This window comes from Heloderma suspectum, chromosome 4, assembly GCF_057233095.1.
Source record: "Heloderma suspectum isolate Gila_16-S chromosome 4, 16-S_ref, whole genome shotgun sequence".
Lineage (NCBI taxonomy): Eukaryota > Metazoa > Chordata > Lepidosauria > Squamata > Helodermatidae > Heloderma > Heloderma suspectum.
In genome coordinates, this window is record NC_139461.1 from 241,983,446 (window position 1) to 241,996,722 (window position 13,277).

At 45.1% G+C, this 13,277-nt stretch overlaps 1 long non-coding RNA gene across 1 annotated transcript in view; it reads right to left on the reverse strand.

Moving 5' to 3' along the window:
• Positions 1-895: 895 nt before the first annotated feature.
• LOC146348380 (uncharacterized) overlaps positions 896-13,277 on the reverse strand; it is a 28,029-nt gene continuing 15,647 nt past the window's right edge. The window contains exons 3-4 of the long non-coding RNA XR_014789927.1: positions 7,141-7,332; positions 896-1,191 (exon numbers count right to left, since the gene is read on the reverse strand). This is a non-coding gene — a long non-coding RNA (uncharacterized LOC146348380). The remainder of the gene's footprint in view (positions 1,192-7,140; positions 7,333-13,277) is intronic.

The window sequence follows — 13,277 nt, forward strand, 5'->3', positions numbered from 1 at the left end:
TCTTGACTAAATAAGATGGATAATTTATTCTTTGAAGAAAAAATCAAGAGGCATACCTTACAGCAATGTCCAAAAACAAGGGAAAGCATATATTTAGAACCCACCTCTTGCAATTAATCAGGGCATGCACTGATCTAACCAATTAATCTGTTATTGCTTTCAAATCTATTGCCAAGACAAACACATTGACACGCAGAACCTATGTACAATCTAAAGCAGAAAACCAGTATTCAAGAACTGCATGCAAAGTGGATTCATGGTCGCAAATGATACTAAAAAGCCCAACATGTTTCAAACTTCATCATTCTAAATAATCATAGGAGAGAAAAAATATCCTTCTTGATGCAGCTTAAAATGTTTTTCCTCTTTGTGTTTCTAGAGTGTGATCCTCTTGTTGGACTATACCACACAACTCTGTTTCCACCCTCTTCATATGTATCTCTGTTTCCACCCTCTTCGTATGTATGTATGTACACACAAAGCCCTGTGCAAGTGCATACATTTAACCTAATAGGTTAACCTCATCATATATACAACCATAGACTTTCACACTTACACAAACACACTCATGACTTATGCAACATATAAACACAGAGGTCTTGCTCAGCATAGTGGCTCCTGGCTGCAATCCTGTGTACACACTTACCTGGGAGTCATTGAACTCAAGACTTGCTTTTGAGTAGACATTTCTAGGATTGCACTGTAACAGATTGCGCTATGAACCAGGAAGTCCCCAGTTCTAATCTTGCCTCTGCCACAAACTTACTAGGTGGCCTCAGACAAGCCACTCTCTCTCTCTCTCTCTCTCTCTCTCTCGCTCTCTCTCTCTCATGGCCTCATTCCTCACCCCTCCCTCTGCAATATGGGTGATGGTAGTGAGTCATAATGCTGTCTTGTGTTACATGGTTGTTTTACTAGGGTGCCCACTTATGCATCTCCCAAAAAGAGGACAAAAGGGGATACATATTTGCATAATATTTGCACATGACAATGAATGTGTGTAGATACACATTTAGAAAGAATTACTATAATTTAAAAAGAAATATAGTAATCTCTCCACTAGTGGGGGAGAGTGTGACCAGGTGACCTGTGTGCCTGCTCAGACTGCCATCCAGGTGCTGACCATCAACAGGCAACTTCAAGGCCCTGGTTGCTCTCCCTTCTGAGGGTTCTTTGGGACTAGAGATGAACCTATTGAAGTCAAAGAGGCTTAAATTAGTCATCACTAACTTAAGTCCCATTACTTTCATTGGGTTTACTCTAAGTATTACTAAGTCTGGATCCAACCCATAATTTTGGACTGGACAGCCCTTCAAACAGAAGACAACTTAGCCACCCTAATTATAACTAAATAATGCATGTGAAGTGCTTTGGATTAAATACAAATGCTAACTATTATGGTTACTTTGGTATAAACACACACACACACTTTGATATTTGTAGATATACATATCCCTCTAACAGTTTCATGCCTGTCTCCTCTGGCTGAAGCATGCATTAATGGCTAAAACTAAAATGGGATTTCACATGGGACAGATTCATGCTGAACCACAGAGGATAGAGGTCAGTCTCACCAAAGCAAAGCACTCTTAAATCCCATTGATTTCAATGAGAGACAGTTAAGCATGGGTGTAGCTTCCTCCCACTGAAATACATGAGACCTGCAGTGCAACCCTATATCCATGTTTGGTCAGAAGTAAGTCCCACTGCATTTAGTAGGGCTTACTCCCAGGCAACAATGCAGAGGATGACAGCCTTAATCATGTGCTTAATGGGATTTCCCCCCCCCCCAATTAATATGGAGATCTTACTGGAAGTTTGGCTGATGTACTCTGGCACTGACCATAGTTTTAAAGGAGGATTTTCCTTTAGGTCAGACAGGTTGTTGATGCTGAGATTTGTTCACCTTTCTGTATAGTGCATAGTTTAAGTCACTTGGATTTAGACTAAACACACACAAATTTCTACACACAAATATCTGGGGGTGAGTGCCATTGAATACAGTGGGACTTACCTCTGATAAAACATGGATAAGACTGCAGTTAGTTTACTCACTCCACTCCTTGTCGGACTGCCAAAGTTTAGCACAGACACTTTGATCCTTTCTGCTGCCTTTTTGGGTTAGAAGATAAATTGGTTCAGCAGTCTGAACTTTCCCAAAAAAGGAGTGTGTGTGTGTGTGTGTGTGTGTAATATGTTAGGAACATTTTGGTTGTGATGAATCATGCAAGAGGTTGGAACACAGGACTTTCATGGAGAATGCCGGCACTTCAGTTCTATGACTATGAGTCTGTGAGCCACAAAGCAGTTAAGCTTTGCACCTCGATATAAGAGGATATATTCAGGCCCAAACTATACATGATGTGCAGGATTCATGTTTGGATCTCCCAACATATTCATGTTTGGCTAAAGGCAGCCCCAGGGCCCCCCAATTTGGATTGGGGCCATGGTGCTCAGGGATAGGGATGTATGGATTTTGTTAAATCCATTCCGCCTGCGTTTCACAGATTGTCAGGCAGCTTCCATTCCATCATCTGCTCATTGATGGAATCAGATTTCTTGTATGAGGATTTTGTTCATTTTCAATTGTGCATTAGCACAAATGCACATTAGTGCAAATGCACACTTAACAAGTGTGCATTTGAGCTAATTCACAGTAGTGCTAATGCACAATTCCCCCCCCCCCAGTAAAAACGGGTCTGCAAGTCTGTGGAATCCATGTGACTTGGAAAAAGCTGGTTGGCTGCAGAATCCTTAGGTGGGATTCACAGAAATCCAATCTCATTTGAATTCACTGTGGATTTTTCCAAAATCCCTATTCAGAAAGGGGGTCTAACCGCCCCCCCACACACACACACACACTATGAGTTCCAGTTGAGTCTAATTGTTTAACTGACTCCAACCTTTTTATTGAGGGCATTATGTGGGCATAAATCTCTTTGATTTCAGTGGAACTCATTTTCACGTCTGACTTGAAAGATACTACATCTACAGGTCAGTGTTTCCATCCAGGCCCACCAGGCTTTCCTTATTTTCTCCAAATCCATATTATCATTTTCTCCCCTATGCTTTCCCAAAACTATCACCACAAGTTAAAGCTCAAATGCTTTTCAAGCAAACAAGCACTGCAGAATTAGGGTCTTTCAATGTGCACTGCAAAAATGAAATAGATGACTTCAGGAGACTCTAGAGAGCAATTCCCCAATGCCAGTTTGACAATTTAAAGCAGATGCTTCAAGGTTATTGTCTGTAATGATGGCCTTTGGTTTTATAGTTCTAGCTACGCCAACTCACAATTCAGTGTCATACTGGACAACCACTACAAATCACAGCAAGCACAGAAATCAAGTTTCCTAAAATTTCTCACTTTCCCATCCTGCTCAGACAGAAGCCAGTTTATCTCCAATTTTTAAGAAAAATTCCTTCCAGGTAGAAGCCCTATCCCAACCTTCTCCAACCTGGTGACCTGCAGACATGTAGGACTGCAATGCCTATCATTCCCATTGACCATACTGGCTGGGAATGATGGACACTGCAATCCAACACATCTGGAGGGCACCAGGTTGGGGAAGCAGGACCCTGCTAGGTGGGGTGAACTGAGGTGTGGGGGGAGGGAGGATCCCCCAAAATCACACAGAGGAACTTTTCATGAGCTGTGCCGTTGTTCTCATGGAGGGCAGATCCTGGACTCAACCCACATATTACAAATCTACTGCAAATTTCAGTTGATTTAACCTTCATAAGAACATAAGATGAGCCATGCTGGATCACACCAAGGGTCCATCTAGTCCAGCATTCTGTTCACACAGTGGCCAGCCAGCTGTTGACCAGGAACCCACAAGCAAGGCATGAGTGCAACAGCACCCTCCCACCCATGTTCTCCAGCAACTGGTGTACATAGGTTCACTGCCTCTGGTCCTGGAGGTAGCACATAGCCATCAAGACTAGTAGCCATTGATAGCCTTTTTCTCCAGGAATTTGTCCAACCCCCTTTTAAAGCCATCCAAACTGGTGGCCATCACTATATCTTGTGATAGCAAATTCTACAGTTTACCTACACACTGTGTGAAGAAGCCCTTCCTTTTATCTGTCCTGAATCTCCCACCAATCAGCTTCATGGGATGACCCCAGGTTCTAGTATTTTGAGAGAGGGAGAGAAATGTCTTCCTATCCACATTCTCCACACCATGCATAATTTTAGACCTCTATCATATCTCCCCTTACCCTCCTTCTTTCTTCACAGTTTCTGCTGTGGAACCACAGAATGGTACTTTTGTAAAGATTCAGGGAATTCTGTTTCACATCCATACCCTGCTTACACTTACTTGGGAGGAAGAAGCCATGACTTTTGGACTGGTGGAAGTTTGTATGGTACACATGTAAACCTTTGACTGCTCAGATTGGCACAAATGTCTTTTGCATGTGTAGACTTCTCCATTTATTGTAGTAGAGGGACTCTACGTGCTCATGCAATGGAATGTGTGAAGGATATGTGGGCTTCCTCCTTTGCAGTGAACAGAGAAATGTATAACTCGACATACATATCACCTCTCCCATTCAGATTGGGATTCCCTGGACGAGGGTGACTTTCTGTTCAGTATAAGCCCAGAGCTCCTCAGTGTTATGGAACTGAAAGCAGTATGCTCTGTTTGTTTACTACAGGTCACTGCAGATCTGAGACACCTGAAACTTACATCTGCAACCCACATCTCAGCTGCGCAGCCTACGCCAACATGGATCATCTGGATTGACAACATGCAGCAGCAGGAGAATTCAAAACATTTCTGTCCTGCCTTTCTGTCCAATCAAGGCTGCTCACAGGCAGTATATACATCAGAGCAGATGCTGTGGGGTGTGGAATAATTGTGCAGAAACTTGTACCACGCTGAAGATGAGCAATTTTCTCAAAGCCACACTGGCAAAGGTGTGTGCAGATGGCAAAATGGGCCATTGTCTACTTGTTCTTGTCCAGTTCAAAAAGCTGAAGCTTGACTGTCCCCCTTGCTGGATTTTATTTTGCAAAACAGTACAAATGTTACCCCAACAGATAAGAAAATATGAAAGAAGCAGCTGTGACTGGTACCCAAGTTGCACAATTCTTAACAGTTGGTCATGTGAGTCTTTCCCCTCCCCAGCTTTGCCCTGATTATATTTTGTGCAATTGCACAATATTTGTGAGAGCAGTTAAAAAGCGGGGCGGGGGGGGGGGACTAGAAAGTTGACACAAACCTGAATAATCTCTGGCTGGAGAGAAATTATAGTATCTCAGGGAGCTGAATGCAAGTTGAAAGGAGGATCACAGCTTGCAGTGTATGCACTCATCACACTTTCACCTCCAGCAAACAGGTTTGGCAGGTTTTCATTTCAAAGACCTTCAAAACCTGTCTAACCAGACTGAGCAACAGCAGTACAAAAGAAACATGTGCATACCCAATGGGAAGCAAACCCTCTCTCAAAGAACTTTCAACTTGCTTAAAAATGATTGTCTGTCTCCAGCTTCCAAGGACATCCCAGAATATCCTTACCATGTATAGGGTGTATGTATACCACATGTACTGGAGCTCTGAAAAGGAGCAGACACCCAAACATATGCAGTTTAAGCAACAGGAACAGGAAGCCACCCCAATTTTTAGGATTTTGGGAGGAAAAATACAGGTACAAGTTATGGCCATGACAGAGTGATAACGTTCTTCAAAAGAAGCTACACCTATTTCTACTGCAAGAGTACAGTATCCTCTGAACACAGAGGATATATATGTGCGAAGGATATGTGTATAGGATATATGTATAGCTGTACTCTGTACACAGCTACCTCGATGGAAGAGAATTAGTTATTAGGGAAATTTAGCTGTTCTCCCTGATCTTAAGTCACCAGAGGCTGTGAATCAGCTGCCCCAACATCTGACTCTGAAGCACACTATGATCTGCTGGTGAGAGATGGACGCTCGTGCAGGGGTACTTTACAGACTTGAAACCCAACCCGGGTAGCACAAGGGCACAGTTTGTAGACACCAGGCCATTGCCATCCCTGGAATAACCCAAACCTCCCAAATCCTGGTCTGTGGCTGGCCCCTTTCTACTTCTTTTCTTCCCTGGAAAAGACAGATGGTTTGGCAGAGGGGCAGGTGGCATTCAGGGTGGGAGGGAAAGAATTCCCCGTGGCTCCGTATTTCAGCCTTGTGCAGGTTGGAGGAAGGTGATTACCTAGTGGTCCCTTCCCACAAAACATGTTTTGGAGCACATTCCCATCACCATGCTGGGGCGCGAGCCAAGGGAATGCTGCCAGGCGTGTTTGTGCAGAGAGTGAAATTGCCCATTGCATCACGGAGGGGAGGGGAGGAAGGGGAGGCCAGCCGCACATTTACTGGACAGGGATTCTGAACACGCTGAACCCGGGCCAGACCTCTAGCATGACACAGTGGTGTTCAGGCTCTGCCCTTGTGTGTGATTCACCAATTACCATAATGCTAATATTTATTAGCCAGGCTCATTATCCAGTGGAGGGAAACACAGCCCCATTTTGGAAAAACACATTTTCAGACATCCTCTGCCAGCTGCCCCTATTGGGAAGAAACAGTCCCTGCTTTGCAGCAAGAGATGAGTCTAATTTCCACTCAGACCTGCCAACAAACCTTTTCCTGGTCTCATGGATTTGGCCTATGTTTAAAATTGGAGCCTCTGTTTTTCCCTCGCCGCGTGTCCCTATTTGCTCTGCTAAAACTGGCAGTGAGAGCCTCGCTGAGTGAGACAGAAAGGCATGCAGAAAGTAAAAGAGGCAGGCAGAATTGGCCTGATTCTCAGCAAGGACTTTTCAACTTGCAGCTCCTGTGAGCCACAGTCTGCTCATGGTAGGAATGAGATTTTTTTTCTGAATACAAGAGCCATGCAGCACAGGGCAGAGTTAGCTGTGCTGCTGTTTGTTTTATCGTTGCATGCACCCACTTTCTCAGGTGGTGCAAAGTTCCAGAGGCAGCACAACTGGCTTTAGATTTTTGCAGACAGGAAAGAGCTTTGGAGTCTTATAGTGTCCTTGTAATATTTACAAATATACAAGTAGCGTATAAGTGGAGGCAAAAAGACATTCCCAAGAGGCAGAAGAGCTGCTACCCAACATTAGATCCCCAGAAAGAGCCCCTATACCTTGAAGGTTGTCTCAGCCTTCTGCCAACTCATAGCTTTCTCCCTCTGTTTCTTCCAAACTGTCTGTCTGTCTGTCTGTCTGTCTCTCTCTCTCTCTCTGTCTCTCTCTCTCTCTTTGGGTGCTTCCAGATGGATGGCTCCTAGCACTAGACATTGTGCAGCTATTCCATTCTTTCCTCCGTAATGGATTTTCTGTGGTAAGAAAAAAGACGGTGGGAAGGTTACAAATGGAAGACAGGTCATCTGGATCTCCTGTAAAATTCCATGAATGAGGCACAGTAAAAGCCTCACCTGGAACCACCTTCTCTCTCCCCACCACCTCTCTCTCTCTCAATCTCTCTCTCTCTGTCTCACACGTGCGCACGCGCCCACACACACACACATCCCTCCCCTCAGTTATAAGAGTGTCACCCTCTATTACACCTGTCTTCTTCAAAATACTCAAGAGGTATCTCCAGCTATCCAGGTATCCTGGAATGCAAGATCAATGAATCAAGGTAAGCTGGAGGTGGTCAAACATGAGATGGCAAGATTGAACATCGACATCTGGGGAATCAGCGAACTAAAATGGACAAGCATGTGCGAATTTAATTCAGGTGACCATTATATCTACTACTGTGGGCAAGAATCCCTTAGATGAAAGGGAGTAGCACTCATAGTCAACAAAAGGGTGGGAAAAGCAGTACTGGGGTACAATCTCAAAAATGACAGAATGATCTCAGTATGAATCCAAGGCAAACCATTCAACATCACAGTAATTCAAGTCTATGCCCCAACCACTGAGGCCGAAGAAGCTGAGGTTGATCAGTTCTATGAAGACCTACACCACCTTCTAGAACTAACACCAAAAAAAGATGTCCTTTTCATCATAGGGGATTGGAATGCTAAAGTAGGAAGTCCAGAAATCACCGGCATAAGGCAAGCATGGCCTTGGTGTACAAAATGAAGCAGGACAAAGGCTAACAGAGTTTTGCCAAGAGAACACGCTGATCATAGCAAACACTCTTTTCCAACAGCACAAGAGGCGAATCTACACATGGACATCACCAGATGGTCAATATTGAAATCAGAGTGATTATGTCCTTTGCAGCCAAAGATGGAGAAGCTCCATACAGTCAGTAAAAACAAGACCTGGAGCTGACTGTGGCTCAGATCATGAGCTTCTTGTTGCAAAATTTCGGCTTAAATTGAAGAACGTAGGGAAAACCACTAAACCATTCAGGTATGACCTCAGTCATATCCCTTATGAATATACAGTGGAGGTGAGGAATAGATTTCAGGGATTAGACCTGATAGACAGAGTGCCTGAGGAACTATGGACAGAGGTCCGGAACATTGTTCAGGAGGCAGCAATGAAATCCATCCTAAAGAAAAAGAAATGCAAGAAAGCCAAGTGGCTGTCTGATGCGGCTTTACAAGTAGCTGAGGAAAGAAGGGAAGTGAAAAGCAAAGGAGAAAGGGGAAGATATATCCAACTGAATGCAGAGTTCCAGAGAATAGCAAGGAGAGACAAGAAGGCCTTCTTAAATGAACAATGCAAAGAAATCAAGGAAAACAATAGAATGGGAATGACTAGAGATCTTTTCAAGAAAATCAGAGATATCAAGGGAACATTTTGTGCAAAGACTGGTATGATAAAGGACAAAGAAGGCAGGGACCTAACAGAAGCAGATGAGATGAAGAAGAGGTGGAAAGAATACACAGAAGAACTATACAGGAAAGATCTGAATGTCCCTGATAGCCATGATAGTGCAGTCACTGAACTTGAGCTGGACATCCTCGAGAGTGAAGTCAAGTGGGCCTTGGGAAGCATGACTAACAACAAAGCTAGCGGAGATGACAGTATTCCAGCTGAGCTATTGAAAATCCTAAAAGATGATGCTGTTAAAGTACTGCATTCAATATGCCAACAAATTTGGAACACTCAACAGTGGCCACAAAACTGGAAAAGGTCAGTTTACATTCCAATTCCAAAGAAGGGCAATGCCAAAGAGTGTTCAAACTATCGCACAATTGTGCTCATTTCACATGCCAGCAAGGTGATGCTCAAAATCCTACAAGCTAGGCTTCAGTAGCATGTGAACCGAGAACTACCGGAAGTACAAGCTGGGTCCCAAAGAGGCAGAGCAACTAGAGATCAAATCGCCAACATTTGCTGGATCATGGAGAAAGCAAGAGAATTCCAGAAAAATGTCTATTTCTGCTTCATTGACTACGCTAAAGCCTTTGATTGTATGGATCACAACAAACTGTGGCAAATTCTTAAAGAGGTGGGAGTACCAGACCACTTTACGTGTTCTCCTGATAAACCTGTACGAGGGCCAAGAAGCAACAGTAAGAACCAGACATGGAACAACCGATTGGTTCAAAATTGGGAAAGGAGTATGACAAGGCTGTATATTGTCGCCCTGCTTATTTAACTTATATGCAGAGCACATCATGAGAAACGTCAGGTTGGATGAATCACAGGTCAGAATTAAAATTGCCGGGAGAATTATCAACAACCTCAGATACACAGACAATACCTCCCTAATGGCAGAAAGCGAAGAGGATCTCAAGAGCCTCTTGTTGAGGGTGAAAGTGGAGAGTGCAAAAGCTGGTTTGAAACTCAACATTAAAAAAACAAAGATCATGGTATCTGGCCCCTTCACTTCCTGGCATATGGAAGGGGAAGAAATGGAAGCAGTGACAGATTTTATTTTCTTGGGCTCCAAGATCACCACAGACAGTGACTGTAGCCATGAAATTAAAAGACACTTGCTCCTTGGGAGGAAAGCTATGGCAAACCTAGACAGCATAGTAAGAAGCAGAGACATCACCTTGCCGACAAAGGTCCGCATAATCAAAGCTATGGTTTTCCCAGTAGTAACGTATGGCTGTGAGAGCTGGACTATAAGGAAGGCTGAGCGTTGAAGAATCGATGCTTTCGAACTGTGGTGCTGGAGAAGACTCTTACGAGTCCCCTGGACTGCAAGGAGGTCAAATCAGTCAATCCTAAAGGAAATCAACCCTGAGTGCTCATTGGAAGGACAGATACTGAAGGTGAAGCTCAAATATTTTGGCCACCAAATGCAAAGAGAAAACTCCCTGGAAAAGACCCTGATGCGGGGATGGATTGAAGGCAAAAGGAGAAGGAGACAGCAGAGGATGAGATGGCTAGATAGCATCACCGATGCAATGAATATGAACTTGAGCACACTCCGGGAGAGAGCGGAGGACAGGAAAGCCTGGCTTGCTGTGGTCCATGGGGTCATGAAGAGTCGGACATGACTTAAGGACTGAACAACAAAATCTCCAGCTATCAGGAGTCCATCTCCTGTCATTAGCTCCCATTAATGAAACATCAAGGAGCCATCCTGGACTATTAGCTTAACAAAAGGACGGTCAGGCATAAGCCTATGTCAGCTGGCTAGCTCTGTGCACACATCCTCTCAGGACTCTGGGAGGAAAGGAGACTAGAGGCTAGTGGGGGAGGGGGGAGAGAGAATGCAGATGAGCCAGAATTCCGGGGCGTTTTGACAGTTTCATCTCCCTTGACCTTTAGCAGGGAAACCAGGAGCTGCTTTGGAGGTCATTTCAAGCTGCGGCCACTTCCATCTTCTGGTGGTGGATGGCGCAGGATCATCGTACCTTGAAAGGGGATCTGTGAGTGGAAACTGGCAGGCAAAATCCCTTCATCTACACAACTGTTAGTTGTATCACCTACACAAGACACAAGAGCCTTCCTGTCAAAAGGTTGGCCATCACTGGCACTCAGGCATCCACAGGAATGGCTAGTGGAGGCTGTTTCATGCTCAGTATCCCAGCCGAGGAATAGGCAGCAGGTTACAGTCATAAAGTCCAGACTAGGCTCTTGCAGCAAAACCTGGGTCGATCTCTCCACAGCACCAAAATCCCAAAAGTGTCTGAACGGGCTGAAATAGTCCCTCTCTCGTCCCCTTATTATTCCAACCGGAGTCACGCACTTCTGTTCACTAAGCAAGAGTGCCCTGGTGGGGTCTGCTTTCCCATTCTTTATGCTCACATACAGTGGTTCAGCTAGGTCATTGTAGACCCTTGACTTCATGAACTTATGGGCCCCCCATTTAGATGGCAATCTGGATTACTCCAGTTGTGAAGCACATAACTCATACTTCTCTCCCCCACCCAAGCAAGCACCATTCCATGCTTTACAAGTGCTTCTATCTTTCCAAGTTAGAGCAAAAAAAACCAAAATAAAAGGTTGCCAATCCTGATCTTCAAACAAACAAACAAAAATACTCTTGAGGATGCGCAGTTTTGCATTTTGAACTCACTGAAAGCACAGCACCATCATGACTACAGGAATAAAATAGGGTTTGCTTCTGCACCTGCCATTTGGACATTGGCCCCAAGACCCGGCTCCAGCGGTACCGCGGTGTCCATAGGTACTTGCATTGCCTCTCACTGAGCCCTCCATGAGACTTTGGCTTGGTGAAAAGGCATTATTGCAAATACGCTGCTGGCAACAGAGGGCGTTGGCAGGGCTTGCACACCCACAAGTGGCTGCAATGCTTTGTGAGGAAAAGCAACTCATTCTGATGTATTTATAAAAGTGCTTCCAGCCATCAGCTTTCCCAGCAATGGCAACATCAAAACAGGAACTGGAACCAGAAGTGACTCAAATAAAGGTACCTACTCGCACGAGGGGCTGGTCCCACCATCACTAGTTTTGCACTGTGGTGGTTGCTGTGTCATGTGTGTTGGTGAGCATGGAAATGATCACAGCCCTGACATGGATGGTGGGTGTCAGGCACACAGATCTAGCACACTTGTCACAGAAGAGCTGCCATTATTGGGGGAGGCCATCCTCTGGCACACCCCAAGAGAAAAGGTTTATTAGGGAGTGTCCGTACTAGCACACTACTGTGCAATCAGTACTACTTTGTTTCACAACACATTGTTCTGATCTGTCCCACACAACATGTGTTGTGGGTACTGCACACATTGTAACTTCTTCATGCAACGTACATATGTGATTCTCACGTGATTAGCAGCCTCCTCTTTGCAATGCGGGTGGGGCAGACTTTATGGGTACGTGCGTGTTTTAATTTTGCACACTAAATTTGCACACAGGCAAACACATGCGCCCTGTTGGCCACTGCTAACTATTTAGCAACAAGGGGATGAGAAATCTTGAAACAATGCCTCCCGAGGTTGGCATAAACAGGCAAATGTGTGCAAAAATCAAGATCTAATTCAGGGTGTATCTAGCAACTGCGTTCTCTCTGTGCCCAAGTTGGGCAACCCGTGGCCCTCAGCCTAATATCAAAACTCCTCTGCAAGCAATCAGTTCAGACCTCTGGCAAAAGTAATCTGTCCCTCCCCCAGAGGTCTACTGGGTAGGGAGGAAAGGGGGGGAGGGGTGGCAGAGAGTGAAAAGGGTGTGTGTGTGAGGGGGGGGAACAGGTGGCTCCACCCCCTGCCAGCATACAGCCCCCCAAATATTGCCCCTGTGGGAATGTGGCCCTTGACAGAAAAAAGATTCCCCACTCCTGGTTTATGCAGCTGTGAATAATTGTATCAAGATTTCTTTGTGCAAAACAATTGGGCCTCAGTGCTTGGGAATTTGGTGCTTCTTTCTGTACCACAAGGTCAAGATATTTGGCTGCTTCCTTGGTCAGGACACCAGTCTGTTCCCAGAGCAGATCATGATCCTGAGCTGAAATCAAAGTATGGCTCGTGGTCTCAGTTTCCAGTGAGGCCCCTCCTTGTTCCCATAGGGTGTTTCTGTAGACCAAGGATGTGCTGCTCGGTTCCCAAGGTGTACACACCAAATTTAGAACTTGGATGCCTCCCTCAGATGTGAGTGGGAACACACATGATGAGGAGGAGGAGGAGGAAAAGTGAGGAAAACAGGGCCAGCTGCTCACAGCTTGAGCCAAGCGGGACGTTGGCATCCCTGCCCCCTCACGATTCCAGGATGCTAAGTGAGGTAAGGAATCTAGCCAATGATAATTGCAAAACGACTCCTTAGAATAGAGCAGAGGGAAGGCCCCCAAACCCCACACCTCTTCTTCCTGGGGTTTCTTGGCATTGAGTGCCAGGAAAAATGGAAGCTGGCCGAGGGCATACGGGACTTCCCCACGTTTATTCTCTCCCACAATTAAAGCCTCAGT